General features: G+C 42.7%; 1 long non-coding RNA gene across 1 annotated transcript; it reads left to right on the forward strand.

The window, feature by feature from the left end:
- The first annotated feature begins 3,503 nt into the window (after positions 1-3,503).
- On the forward strand, positions 3,504-7,229 carry LOC128500332 (uncharacterized). Its single transcript, XR_008354914.1, has 3 exons — positions 3,504-4,049; positions 6,908-7,017; positions 7,094-7,229. It is a non-coding gene; the product is annotated as an uncharacterized LOC128500332 (long non-coding RNA).
- Positions 7,230-12,171: the final 4,942 nt, after the last annotated feature.

Genomic DNA, 12,171 nt, shown 5'->3' on the forward strand with positions numbered 1-12,171 from the left:
GCCGGGGGTTGTCTGCGCAATGGACACAGACAACCCCCGCTGCTAACCGCACCTCCTCCCGGCTGCACCGGAAGTTGTGTACCCTGCTCTACATGCTGCCCGGACTACGCACCGGTGACTCAGAAGCCTCCGGTAAGTTTGGAGGAGGGAGGGGGAGGGAGTGTTAAATGCGGGGCATAAGGCATTTCTGGAGGCAGAGTGCTCTGTGAAATGCCTTTTAACCCCCTCCTGAGTGGCATATATGGGTATAAGGCAATTCTGGAGGCAGAGTGGCACATAGGGGTCAAAAGGCATATCACGGGGCACAGTAGCATATAGGGGGTATAAGGCATTTCTGGGGCAGAGTGGCAAGCCAGGGAGCAGATGTGCATAACTGGGGGGCAGGTTGAAAAAAAAGGAAATAAAAACAAAATGTTTTTCTCAATCATAGCTTTTATTAAAAAAAAATGTTAACATAGTTTACATGAGTTAACATTTACTGGTAAAACTTTTTTCCTATAGGGTCGTCTTATATTCAGGCTTTTTCTTTTTTCATAAATTAATATTCAGATTTTGGTCTTATAATCAGGGTCGTCTTATAATCGAGCAAATATGGTATTTGGGACATCTTTGAAGTTGGTCAATTGAATTCACCTCCATCAAACCATATATTTTGAAAAACTAGACATCCCAGGATATTTCAAAAGCTGATATTTTAACCCTTTCCATGCACGCATTTTACCACCAGCCTTTGTTAATGTTAGCGGTAGCAATTTTTTGGTGATACCACCAGGGCCGGTCGAAGACTTAACGCCGCCTGGGGCGAAGTTTAAAACGTCAACCCCCAACCCCGCCGACGCCGGTACTTACCTTTAAACAGTCCTGCGGCGAGTCTCCCTGCTCTGCCACGGTGCCGGCTTGTAATGCTGAGCGCCGGAAATTTACGTCACTTCCGGCGCTCTGCATTACAAGCCGGCACCGGGACCGAACAGGGAGACTCGCCGCAGAGGAGAGAGAGAGAGAGAGAGGGGCGCCGAGCGGGTAAGCGAAAACCACTCGGTGCCCCTCTCTCTCTCCTCCGCTTCAAAAAAAAAAAAAAAAAAAAGCGCTTGGGGCGGCACTTCTAAAGTGCCGCCTGGGGCAATTGCCCCAGTCTGCCCCATTATAGGGCCGGCCCTGGATACCACCCATAGGTTTGTTTGATTATTTGAGGGCTAAAAGTTCACATTTGGGAGCGACCAAATGGGGCCACTGGCTTTTTTTGTGTTGCTGAATGCCTCCATATAGAAGCACTTCACCAAACCTGGCTGAGCCTGGCTGATTGATGAACACCTCCTAAGTTCTTTTTTCTAACCGCAGGGTGCCACCATCATTGACAAGCATATAGTCTTTCAATATAGCTAATATGACAGCTCCTAGGGGCGATTGTACAGGGCCACTACATTTTTTTGGTGTTGCTGGATTCTCTCAATGTCGAGGCATTGCAGCAACACCACCTGAGTGAAGAAAGCAATCAAAGATTGCGTTCTACGCTCTTTTAACTCCATGAGGTGCCAGGCATGCCAATTGTCACTAAAGGGTTAATATTTATATATACATAAATATTTTGTTTGGTTTCCAAACAGAATTAATTATTCCAGGTATTCTTGCACAACCGCAAGAATAGCGACGTCCTAGAGTCCAGCAAAGTCCCGGGACCCTAGGAACCGTCACAACTGCAATGGGGTGGCTTCTCTAGGGGGCCCAGGGGACATCTGCTACCACTTGTTCATGTCTCCTCCTGCATGTATCTCTCTGTGCCACTTCAATATTGTTCAAAAAGAGCCCTTCCAACCTGGACCACACTGATGACACTGATAAGCTGTTTGGAGGCTACGACAAGCTGGAGCAAGGATGGCACAAGTAGGGTGTTTGGAGGCACTGATAAGCTGCTGTTTGGGCAAAGGTGGCTCTGTGGGACGTGTTACTTGGCAAAGTTGGGGGGCTCAGGGGTTGCACTGTTTGTGTTCGCCAGGCACAAAGAAAACACTCTGTTCACACTCCAGACATGAAGCCTCGATATAACAAACTTCTTTGAGGAAGGGGAGAGGTGTATTCCATTCCGCCTTTCCCTGCAGTTTCTCAAACCTTAGCCAGCCAGGGCCGTAGGAAGGGTGAGGCAAGAGAGGCCTTGGGTGCAGCTGCGAGGGGGCGCACAGCCACCCCATCAGCAGCTGCAGGACTGGTTGGGGAGATCACAATCTCCCTCTAACCGGCCCAACATTAAGGAGCGCAAGGTCTGTCGCTTCAGACCTCGGCTTCCGTGCTCCCTAATTGCTACGCGCCGGCAATAGATGCCGAGCACCAGGATATGACGTCATCCCTGTGCTTTGCATCAATAGCTGGCGCATAGTGATGAGGGAGCAGTAAAGCGGAGGTCTGAAGTGACAGACCTTGCGCTCTCAACACAGGATGGAGGAAGAGGTAAGAGATGGGGAGAAAGGGGTGTATGTGTATATATGTGTGTGTTTGTAAGCTTGTGTGTGTATGGGCAGGTGTATGTAAGAGCAGTGTAGTAGGTATCTGTGCAATTGTAAGTTTGTGTCTATGTGTATGTGCATATGTGTGTGTAAAGGCAGGGATGTGTAAGGGCAGTGTATGTATATATGTGTTTATGGGCAGGTGTGTGTAAAGGCAGGGGTGTGTAGGGGCAGTATATACGTGTGTGTCTGTGTAAGGGCAGTATGTGTATATGTGTGTTAATAGGCAGGTGTGTATAAAGGCAGTGTGTGTGGGCAGTTGTGCATAAGGGAAGTGTGTGTGTGTTAATGGGCAGGTGTGTGTGTAAGGGCAGTGTATGTGTATGTGTATATGTGTGTTTACGGGCAGGAATGTGTAAAGGCAATGTATAGGGGCAGTCGTGTGTAAGGGCAGTGTATGTGTAAAGGTAGTGTAGGGCAGTTATGTGTAAGGGCAGTTATGTGTAAGGGCAGTGTATGTGTATATGCGTGTTTATGGGCAGGTGTGTGAAAAGGCAGGGGTGTGTAAGGGCAGTGTATGTGTATATGTGTGTTAATGGGCAGGTGTGTATAAGGGCAGTGTATGTATAAAGGCAGTGTATATGGGACGTCGTGTGTAAGGGCAGTGTATGTGTATATGTGTGTTTATGGGCAGTCATGTATAAGGGCTGTGTATGTGTATATGTGTTTATGGGCAGGTGTGTGTAAGGGCAGTGTAAATAAAATAGCCTCTGTAGAAAAATAGCTGGGGTGCACAATTTTCCATTCCATTGCCTCGGGCAAGCCAGCACATTAAAAGAATCTGGGAAAAACTCTAGCTGTGGATAGGATCATGACAGTTTTGGGGAACTGGGCAGGTGCCCTTTTTTGCTCTGTGGTAAAGAAAGCCCTGAGGATAGCATCGAGAAAAGGAAATAAACAATCTACAGCACATGCCACCACAGTTTTGGGGATCTGGGCAGGTGTGTGTAAGGGCAGTGTATGTGTATATGTGTGTTAATGGTGTGAATATTGAATTAGTGCCTTCAGCTTCTCAGCAGATATTTTTATGTTAACCCTGAGTGTCCTTTTCTGTGTGACTCTATGTGCAATGAAAGGTTAAGAGTGGACAGGTGGTTGGCTATTTCTTGCTCCAAGTAAGTTAAAAGAAACTGACCAAGTCTATTCAAGGACCACAATGAGGGGGGTCAGAAGTGATTGATCATCTCAGCTGCAAACATGGTCTTTGCCATAAACTGACCATAATAGGATGAATGGTTTTCTGTATCTTTCTGTATGTATATTTCAGGACACTTGCTACGTAGACAGATCTTAGCACGTAGCGGTCTTGTTTGTAAAGGTATATAAGACATGTGTTGTTTTCATGGAGGGAGAGTAGTCTGGCTGATGACACTCCCTCGTGTGCACGAGCAATAAAATCTGCTTATTCAACTCTTTTGGGAAGAATCTGTGTCTCAAAGTTACTGAGCATTCACAGTTGGGGGCTCGTCCGGGATCCCACATTTCGGACTCAGGATCCAGACGGTGCAGACTCACGATCCTTTACCCAACATTGAGCTCATCTAAAAAAAGGTAAGAGGCACCTCTTTTAAAAGAAAGCCTTTAGTGTAAAGTATTGGGTAGAGGATACGGGGGTCGGCCACTGGGTACCTATCTGAATGACGGGATCCATAAGAGTTGAGTAAGTAAGATGCATGCATGTTATTCTATTTTGTATGTTTATAAGAAGTAAGTTATTGTATTGTATGGTATTGTCAGAAGTTGCAACTAAGTTGAGTACATAGCCTAACCCGCTATTGTAGAGTACATAGCCTAACCCGCTATTGTAGAGTACATAGCCTAACCCGCTATTGTAGAGTACATAGCCTAACCCGCTATTGTAAAGTGCAAAGCCTAACCCGCTGTTGTAGAAGTGCAAAGCCTAACCCGCTGTTGTAGAAGTGCAAAGCCTAACCCGCTGTTGTAGAAGTGCATAGCCTAACCCGCTGTTGTAGAAGTACATAGCCTAACCCGCTATTGTAGAAGTACATAGCCTAACCCGCTATTGTAGAAGTACATAGCCTAACCCGCTATTGTAGATTTGTGTTTTGTGTAGAGGAGAATAAGATGGGAAATCTTTTCTCCAGAGTTACCCCGGGGTCCCCTCTAGAAACCATGATTAAGAAGCATGGCAAAGAGATGGGAAATATATGTATAAATGGAAATTAGCCTCAGAATCAGATGAGGATAATTTTTGTTGTTGACCCTCACAGGGATCTTTAAATATGGAATCCTTAAAAGGACTCTGTATGAATTTAAAGAAAGACATGTCACATGTCTCCAAAAATGAATGGAGAGTGTTTTGTATGTGGTTTAGGGAAGGTTTCAAAATCTGGAGAAAGCATAATGAGTCTGCTCCATTTGAAAACTCCCAACACCCTCAGGCGGCCGCCAGTTCCCTTTATCCTGTTAGGAAGGAGGAAACTGATAAAAAACTGCAGAAAGAATCTCAGAATGTTGTACTTGTTGATAAGTTATATCCTCCATTGCTTACTAACAATGATATGACTATTGATGATTTGATATTTAATCCTCCCCCTTATAATCATGTTGCCCCTGGAGCTGATGCTCCTGTTCTCATTCCTGAACCTGTTCACACCCCTCCCCATTCTGTCCCAACACCCTTTTCATCTCTATCACCCTTATCCCAATCTATTGCTTCCCCTCCTCCTCTGCACCCAATTTCCCCTCCTCCTTCTATTGATGTTAAACACCCCTATGATTTAAGAAATGCAGTTATTCAGCCCATTTTTCCTGTTGTTCCTAACCCTACTACTATCCTGTCCTCTATCCCTTCAGAGGCCAAATATTTCACTGTAATTGATCTAAGTTCTGCTTTCTTTAGCATACCTTTGCATAAAGGCAGTCAGTAACTATTTGCATTTATAATGTGGATGATTTACTTGTCACATCCCCTACTGAAGAAGTGTGTATTGCAGATTCCTTTCATCTGTTGCAGGAGCTGGCTAGGAAAGGACTTAAAGTGAACAAACTGAAATTGCAGTGGTGTCTCCCTGAAGTTAAATACTTAGGACAGCTTATTTCCCATGGTTATAGATCTATCTATCCTGATAGGTTGACCCCTATTATCAATTGTCCAGTGCCCCGTACAAAGAAACAGTTACGTGCTTTTCTGGGAATGGCAGGATACTGTAGACAGTGGATATCTTTTACAGATGCTGATATAAATTTTGTTTGTAGATGGCTTATCCTTCATTGACCCAAAAGGACAAAAGAAGGACTGGCTACGCTGTTGTTGACTGTTTTCAGGTGATTGAGTTAGGATCTTTACTTGCTAATTTTTCAGCACAGGTGGCCGAGTTGGTGGCACTCACTAGAGCATGTATATTAGCTACAGGAAAGAAAGTGAACATATATAGCGATTCTAGATATCCCTTTGGAGTTGTGCATGATTTTGGTGCCATCTGGTGATTGCGAGGTTACCTTACTTCATCAGGTTCCCCTATTCTTAACCATACACATGTAAAAGCATTGTTAGATGCTCTCATGATGCTTAGTGCAATAGATGTAATTAAAATTGCAGCTCATACCAAAGGCACTCATGCAGAATCGAAAGGCAATGAGTTAGCTGATAAATCAGCTAAAGAAACGGCAGGCTTGCCCTTCACAGAACTTTTTCAAGGAGCTGCTAATGCAGACCCCACCTCACAACAATTCCCATTGCTTTAAAGAAATTTTATTCCCAAATTGATGAGAAAACTCAGCAATATTGGGAACAAAAGGGAGGAGTGGAAGAAAAATGTTTTTTTGTTTTTTGGCATGGCCTTCAAATTTTTTTAACTTTTACCAGTTTTACCTCCTGATTTGGCTCCCTATATTATCAGACTAGCGCATGGCCTGAGTCATGTGTCTAGTGAAGCAATGATTAAAGCTATACAAGCTGATTGATGGGCCCCAGGTATACGGCCTCTTGTTAAAGAATATTGTGAACAATGTGTTATTTGTCAACAAGTTATTTGGGTAAATGAGTACAAATATAAGGGCATGGGAAGACTCCGTGTCCTATGGGACCCTTTAGAAGTTTGCAAATTGACTTTATTGAAATGCCAAGATCTTTGCATTACAAATATGCCCTTGTTATAGTGTGTACATATTCCCGCTGGATAGAAGCCTACCCATGCCAACTTAAAAGTAGAAAGAGCTAATGGAGTCTTAAAAAATAAGATTAACAAAATATGCGCAGAAACCCATATGCTCTGGCCAGAAGCTTTACCCTTAGCATTAATGTCGATGTGAAACTCAGTTCATGCAGCCATAAAGGTTACACCTCACGAGCTCATAATGGGACGTCCTATGCTAGCTGCTAATTCTCTAAAATGATAGATGGCACAATTAGCGTGTATTGTAAGACTCTAATGAAGTCCTTTAAGTCTCTCAAATCACAGGTGCAAGCAGTGCGCACGGACACAGGACGACAAACCAATTCACCAAATCCAACCAGGAGAATACGTATTGGTCAAGAGTTTTTAAAAGAAAGAAAGTTCTTCAACTTTGCTGGAAATGCCCATATCATGTCTGCTTGTAACTAACAGAGCTGCTTCTTGTATTCATTGCAGCCATATAAAGCTTTTCCCAATTCCAAGGAAATCAACAAGTTAGTCCTCCAACAGGCACAATAATCCTAGCTGACTAACCTACGTGGGAAAGCCGAGAAAGGCCAAGAGGCCACTCGTGAAACCATGCAGCAAAATATTGGAAAAGCTGAAAGAAAGATCTAAATGTTTTTTTTGCATGTCTTGTTAGATTGTTTATGGGATTGTGCATGTTGGTAGAATTCCTTTTATCAGTCTAATAAGAAGTGGTCAACTCTATTGTCAGATACAAAAGGGAGGATGTTAGAGTACCATGGGAGAGGGATGGTTTGTATTTTGACATAGGCAGAATGTTTTGTGGAGCTTCGGGTGTGATCAGTCATGTTGGGTGTGTGGGTTTGTTCCACATGCTGCGGACGCTCCCTGTGTTGGGTGTCCTTGTGCCGGGTCGTGGGTTTCACGGGAACTAGGTAATGGGTTTAGTTTTATAAACCAATGAGGAATGGGATCCATTTGGCCTTGAAAGATGGTTCGGTTCACTTGGAGCAAAAGCTGGTGACTGGTATGATTGTGGCTTTGTTTGTTATTGTATGTGTGTATGTTTTCTTTCTACTAATTAAGTCGCTGAGTGTAAAGTGTACTGGCACTAGCCACGTAATGCCTTTGTTGGAAGGTGAAGAATTCCCCCGATTTTAAAGACCCGGAAACTCTGGATGACACATTGTATGACGATCCACATGAAAAGGAAGTAATGGACGCATGGTTCGCTATGCAACGAGCTCCATCTCGTTCAAAAAAACAAATTATTGATTACTTAACAGAATCTGTTAAGAATAAAAAGGGAGGACTGTGAATATTGAATTAGTGCCTTCAGCTTCTCAGCAGATATTTTTATGTTAACCCTGAGTGTCCTTTTCTGTGTGACTCTATGTGCAATGAAAGGTTAAGAGTGGACAGGTGGTTGGCTATTTCTTGCTCCAAGTAAGTTAAAAGAAACTGACCAAGTCTATTCAAGGACCACAATGAGGGGGGTCAGAAGTGATTGATCATCTCAGCTGCAAACATGGTCTTTGCCATAAACTGACCATAATAGGATGAATGGTTTTCTGTATCTTTCTGTATGTATATTTCAGGACACTTGCTACGTAGACAGATCTTAGCACGTAGCGGTCTTGTTTGTAAAGGTATATAAGACATGTGTTGTTTTCATGGAGGGAGAGTAGTCTGGCTGATGACACTCCCTCGTGTGCACGAGCAATAAAATCTGCTTATTCAACTCTTTTGGGAAGAATCTGTGTCTCAAAGTTACTGAGCATTCACAATGGGCAGGTGTGTGTAAGGGCAGTATATGTGTATGTGTGTGTTTATGGGCAGTCATGTGTAAGGGCAGTGTATGTGTATATGTGTGCTTATGGGCAGGTGTGTGTAAAGGTCAGTGTAAATAAAATAGCCTCTGTAGAAAAATAGCTGGGGGGCACAATTTCGCATTCTTGCCTCGGGCAAGCCAGCTCATTAAAAGAATCTGGGGAAAACTCTAGCTGTGGATAGGATCATGACAGTTTTGGGGAACTGGGCAGGTGCCCTTTTTCGAGGATAGCATCGAAAACAAGGAAATACAATCTACAGCACATGCCATTGATCACAAATAGAACAGTATTTTGTTGTTCCCAGGAACAGTAGAAAACATGCCTTTGCAATGATAAGTTTAAATGTCCTGCTGTTTGTGAAGATGTGTTTTGGTCTGAACTTTTTGGCCATAATTCCAAAAGGTAGGTTTGGCGCAAAAACAACACTGCACATCACCCAAAGAATACCATACCCACAGTGAAGCATGGTGGTGGCAGTATCTTTGTGGCATACTTTCTACAAGGTGCTGGAAACATTCCTCAGAGATTCTGGTCCATATGGACATGATACATACTCAGGAGACAGTGAGACAGCACCCTAATTGCACCCACCACCCTCAAATGTAGTACATATCTTTACTGCATATGGACATGATGGCATAACGCAGTTGCTGCAGATTTGTCAGCTGCACATCCATGATGCAAATCTCCCGCTCCACCACAGGTACTGTGGTCATGAAGGAATGGACATGGTCAGCAACAATACCCAGGTAGGCTGTCGTGTTTAAATTGGTACTATGGGACCCCAAGTGTGGCGTGAAAACGTCCCCCACACCATTACACCACCATCACCGGCCTGAACCATTGATACAAGGCAGGATGAATCCATGCTTTCGTGTTGTTTACGCCAAAGCCTGGCCCTGCCATCTGAATGTTGTAGCTGGAATCGAGGCTCATCAGACCAGGCAACGTTCTTCCAGTCTTTCATTTTCCAATTTTAGTAAGAAGTTATTTGAGTTACTGTTGCCTGTCATCTTGAACCAGTCTGCCCATTCTCTTTTGACCTCTGACATTAACAAGGCATTTTCGTCCCCACAACTGCCGCTAACTGGATATTTTCTCTTTTTGGAACCATTCTCTGTAAACCCTAGAGATGGTTTTGCGTGAAAACCAGTAGATCGGCAGTTTCTGAAATACTCAGATCTGCCTGTCTGGCACAAACATCCATGCCACATTCAAAGTCACTTAAATCCCCTGACGCTCGGTTTGAACTTCAGCAAGTTGTCTTGACCACATCTACATACCTAAATGCATTGAGTTGCTGGCATGTGATTGGCTGATTAGCTATTTGTGTTAACAAGCAATTGAAAAGGTTTATATAATAAAGTGGCGTGTGTGTGTGTGTATATATGTGTGTATGTGTGTGTGAGAGAGATGTGGTCCATTATAATAAGTGTATATAATAAATACGTAGGTATAATTTCCAAACTGTGGTTTTGAATTTAATTAACAAGAAATGATGCTATTGGTATCAGAAAATGAAATCACACTTTCACGCCATGTTTGATTTCTTTTTTTTATGGTATGACAAAAATAAAATTCCACACAATCTTCAACATTTTCCCCCGCACTGACATATCCGATATTGCACCTAAGTAGGGACTGTAGAGACCTTTTATTACATTTAGTACATTTTCCAGTTTTGCAATTCTTTACACTACATTGGAAGAGAATCACTGCTAAAAAGGCAGCATTTCTATAACCATACGCTTTAGGTGCATGGCCATCATTTAACCTATTCACTGCCAAAAGGATTAGCATTATATTGCTCCTCCACAGCAAGGATATGCAACCTTAGCACTCTTTTGCAGACTACAACTCCCATAATGCATTATGTGAGCTGCTTGGTTGATTACAGCTGCTTACCCATGCTTTTTTGCCAGTTAATTGGTTAAAGCCTTCAGAGTCATTGCAAGCCATTAAGCATACAGTTATGGGGGGGGGTTAAATGCCCATAGTGTTCACATATAAAAAGAACCATTTAGCACACTGTTCACTGCAAATTGGTAGAGGAAAAAAATGTATCTACAGATATTTATAAAAATATATCCACTTCACTTAATCTTTCCTGTGCCAGAAAATAATTGCAGCATTTAGCTTTGCTATCTGTTGCATTCAGTCCCAGCAATTAACGGGGTTAAATAAAGGGGACCATGGGAACGGACATAAAAGGCTATGTCTGTTCACTGCTTTACAATAAATATAAATATTCTCTAACAGACAGTGGCAGAAGATGCTGAAAGGAGCCTAATGAAAGTCTGCACTGGTACAAGATGTTAGCCAAGCAGAGATATTTATACATCCTCCAAGGCTGTGCATCTTGGTTACATATTTTATAAAACTATTAGGTTTCTTTACTTAATATGTAAATATCATTAATGTTCATAGTATTACAAGACACCTAGGATGTATAGGCCTATAGGATATTTGGGTTTGGCAAGAGAGATCTTCACTATCATGAGACAAACTTTCGGTTCTGAGGCCAAACTACAACAGAAGGGTAAAGTCACTAGTGCTTTGAGACTAATAAACACGGAGGGCCGCATATTCAGAAGACAGAACTGGAGGCCCAGACACCATTCGATTATGTTTTACAACAGGGAACATGGCTAATCAGCTGGAGGTTACATTAAACGCCTTGAGAGTTTCACATCCCGACTTAGTAAGCAGCACCTCTTTAAAGTTGTAGTCCGACATGAGCATGAATGTGCAGGATCAGGTATCTTGGTAAATGTGATAAACCTCTGACACTACACTTCTATTTTCATGCACGCTGCAGTACACTTTGCATGGACACAGGTGTATTCTACCGTTTGTGAATCGGTGTAGACGCTCTTTAATAACTGTACCATTAAACTTCTCCACAATGACCTTTAGAGAAGGTTTAGAGGAGCATACCATCACCAATCACTTCTGCTTCATGAACACGGATGTGTTGCTAGCATACGTGGGAATGGCTGCTCTTTCAGTGACTTCAATGTGAGGGTCTGCAATATGTTCATATTAATGCTTCCTGGCTTTAGCAGAGACAGCCACGGGAGGAGAAAACGAGAGACGTTTTCTAATGACAGTAACTATACAATGCGTTCTTCAATTAGTCCAAACAAAATGTACTACAATATGCATAAAATTACAATTCTAGAGACTAGACTGTTACCTTTAAACACATTTTCTCCTTAAAAAATAAATATGCAACAAGTTAGACTACGATGGGGAATTACTGGAGGTTGATAATCAGCTCATAGCTATAGGAGAATTCTTTTTAATTAGACATTTTTCCTTCCTTAGAGAGGACCCAGTCGCCATCTTTTTTTCACTTGTATGTATGTATGTATGTATGTATGTATGTATGTATGCCTTTAAGACAGTTTAAACTCTAATGTAGCTCCCACATGTGATGCTACACACAGCCCATCCGGAAGCAAGCTTTCTTGGCCTTCAAGCAGATTGTTGGGGTCCTTTGTGGCACGGCCGCTCTGGTGAGATGGTATTTTATTGAATGTAACTGTTGACTGTGCTCCTTTGGTTTGGGACACTCACTAAAGCCATTTCTGTTTCTAAATAACAGATGCAAACAGACTACTGAAACCACGGGTACGATTCAGCACCTGGGTTTTCAATATCAATTTATATATATTCACAAAAATGTGCATTACGTAAATGGGCAAGGTTTGTAAAATGGATAACCTGTTCCAG

Source organism: Spea bombifrons, chromosome 6 (genome assembly GCF_027358695.1).
Source record: "Spea bombifrons isolate aSpeBom1 chromosome 6, aSpeBom1.2.pri, whole genome shotgun sequence".
Lineage (NCBI taxonomy): Eukaryota > Metazoa > Chordata > Amphibia > Anura > Pelobatidae > Spea > Spea bombifrons.